Source organism: Crocuta crocuta, unplaced genomic scaffold, assembly GCF_008692635.1.
Source record: "Crocuta crocuta isolate KB4526 unplaced genomic scaffold, BGI_CrCroc_1.0 scaffold234, whole genome shotgun sequence".
NCBI lineage: Eukaryota > Metazoa > Chordata > Mammalia > Carnivora > Hyaenidae > Crocuta > Crocuta crocuta.
In genome coordinates this window covers 2,180,503-2,183,282 of record NW_027529647.1, presented here as the reverse complement: position 1 = coordinate 2,183,282, position 2,780 = coordinate 2,180,503, and the positions used below count along the sequence as shown (strand labels likewise).

Genomic DNA, 2,780 nt, shown 5'->3' with positions numbered 1-2,780 from the left:
AAACCCCGGCTCCCCCTCCTCTTCCTCCGCCTCTTCCCCCTTTTTTCTTATGAATTTGCAAGAGTTACAGAGAAGCTAATTATACAAGTGGCTTTTGTGAGTGGCTGACACGTGTCTGTAGCAAGCACATCCTACAGACCAAGTGGCTTAGGGGTGGGAGGTGACATTTCTACTCTCCTCCTGAAGTTCTCCAGAAATGTCATGGTCCCTAAGGGACCCGTGACAAGGGTCAGAGCCCTGCTTTTTATCTTTGTCCACCCTGTGTTGTGTCTCTCTGGTCGGAATTCCCCTCATCCTCTTGCTAAGAAGAGCACTGGGGCCCAGTCTGGTCCCCCCACCCGGCTCCCGGTCTGTGTGCGAGGGCCGCCCGCCTGTCCTTCAGGGGCCCGCGTTCCTCTGGGTTTCTGAGTAAGTGGAGTTGTCTTTAGCGTCTTCTTGGCCCCGGGGAACGTGGGGGGCTCAGTTGCTTAAACGTCAGACTTCGGCTCAGGTCTCAATCTCAGGGTTCGTGAGTTCCAGCCCCGTGTCGAGCTCTGTGCCGACAGCTCGGAGCCTGGGGCCTGCTTGGGACTCTGTGTCTCCCTCTCTCTGCCCCTCCCCTGCTCCCGCTCTGTCTGTCTCCCTCTCTCAAAAATAAGTAATAAACCTTTTTTTTTTTTTATAAAGTTTTCTTGGCCCCAAAGTTCCCTCAAACTTGAGATCTGATTTTTTTTTTTATTTTATTTCTTTAGAGAGAGAGTGAGCTGGGGAGAAGCAAAGAGAGAGTAAACCACCCAGGTGTCCCTGATTTTGTTTCCTTCTGATTCTCATTTTTTATTCCATTTCCATGTGACTGGGTACAGGGGAAGAGGTCGCAAGGCACAAGGAGTCCTCACCCCTACTCCCCCAGGTAACCAGCCGCTCATAGGATGGTCTGTGCCTCTGCTGCTTTCAGCTGGTTTTCAAGTCTCTCGGCCTGCTGACGAGGAGAGCGCAGGGGCCCTGGCCACGGCCCCTCCCTCCCAGTGCCCCTGTGGTGGTCTGTCTCCTGTTCAGCAGGGGGGGCAGTCACCTGCAGGGCACCCGGTCCTTTTCCCGAGGCTGTTTTCTCCGCCCTCTGCCCTCGGCAGCTGCTCTCTACGTTGGCCTCGTCCAGTGTCCTCAGCACGCGGTGGCCAGGCAGCAGGCGGCCCCAGCTTGGGCTCCCGTCCCCCAGGGGCCCCTCTCCTGGGCCCCTTTCTCTTGCTTGGTTGACCCCCTCACCTTGCTGCAGAGACCCACCTGTGGGGGCCGGCGGGCTCCTGGGCTAAGGCCTTCCCTGGGCTGTCTGGCCCGGGTCCTGGCCGGCCGCGGCTCCGGGAGGACTGGTCCCATGCACGGGATGCGTCTTTGCTGATGACTGGGGGTCGCGTCTCCATCCCCGGGATACCTGGCTATGCCGGGGCCTCGGGCCCGGAGACCCAGTCCCCTCCCTCAGCGTGACTCTGCCCTGCTCCTCTGTGACTTCTGCTCCCTGCCCGTTTCCCTCCGTTGCGCCTGTCGGTCAGATGTCCGTCGTCCGGCCTGACTGCCTGGGACCCTCCCTGCGTCTTGTCTCCCAGCCTTTGCCTCTAATGTCTGCATTTCTGATGTCATATCTGGACAACTGTCTGCACTCCATGGCCTCAGGACGGCAGGCCCCGGACTCCTGCCCCTGGCGATGGCCTCGTTTTCCCCGCGTGCCCTTTCTCCGTGTGTCTGTTTTGGTCTCTTCCTTCCGGGTAAAGCTCGTCTAGAATGTCGGGTGACCCGTGCCCAGCTGCTGATGCCCAAGGCAAGGCTGACAAGCTTGGGATGTGGCGCCGATGGGGGCCTGCGGTCAGGTGGCTGCGGCCGTGAGTGGCAACTCTGGCTCGAGGCCCCAGGCCTTGCCGCTGCGGGGCCGCAGGCTCGCCAGTGCCCACAGCCGGGGCACCCACTGGGCGGGGTTCTGGGAGCTGCCAGGGGCGATGGGCGGGAAGTGCGGGCCTGCAGGACAGACTTCCACCACCTCTAGCCCTGGGCTCTTTGCTCCCCCAGTCCCCCTGCCCTAGACGCCACCTTCAGAGGGACTCCGCATCCCCGCCATCTTGGGCATGGCCCCTGGGCTCTCGGGTCCTCAGTGGCTTCCCCACCGGGCTGTGACCACATGCCCCGTCTCCCCACCTCTGATGTTCTGGGTGCATCTTTGCTCCAGGCCTGGGGTACTGTGCCTTTGTCACTTCAGTGCATGTTGTCATGCTGTGTCATGCCAGGTCACTTCAGGGCCATGTCATATACCCCATTGCACTGACTGCTGCTGTCCCCGGAACACAGTCACCCCCCAGACTCCCCAGTCAGTCTCCAGCTCCCACTGTGGTCCCCCCCACCCCGTGCGCCCAGGCACAGCCTCCCTCTGGGTCCTCACCCTCAACACTCCGAGACGTGGTGTCTGTCCGCTAGTTCTTGCTTCCGGCCACCGCCCTCAGGTCACGTTCCCACCCACGGGGAGCGGGTGCTTCTTCGGCCCCACAGCTCACCCGCTGCACACAACTTCACCCTGACACCCATTTCACTCCTGAGCCACATCCCCAAGGGCCAATACCTGTCCCTTCCACTCGGCAAGGCCCGCACTGCCGTGTGCACCCCCTTTGCCTGGCCCCGGGAGCCAAGGATAAGTAGTGGTGTGGGAAGGGGCCGCCTTCCTGCAGGCACCCGAGGTGGGGAGACAGATTTCTGCCTTCAGGGCCTCCGCCTCCCCCATCTCCTGCCTCCCTTCACTCCTTGGCTCAGGAATGGAGCCC

The 2,780-nt window shown here is 61.2% G+C and overlaps 1 protein-coding gene across 1 annotated transcript in view; it reads left to right on the top strand.

The window, feature by feature from the left end:
• The window catches only part of FLYWCH1 (FLYWCH-type zinc finger 1), a gene marked incomplete at its 5' end in the record, with an annotated part of 12,543 nt that overhangs the window by 3,180 nt on the left and 6,583 nt on the right, over positions 1-2,780 (top strand). The window lies entirely within an intron of this gene.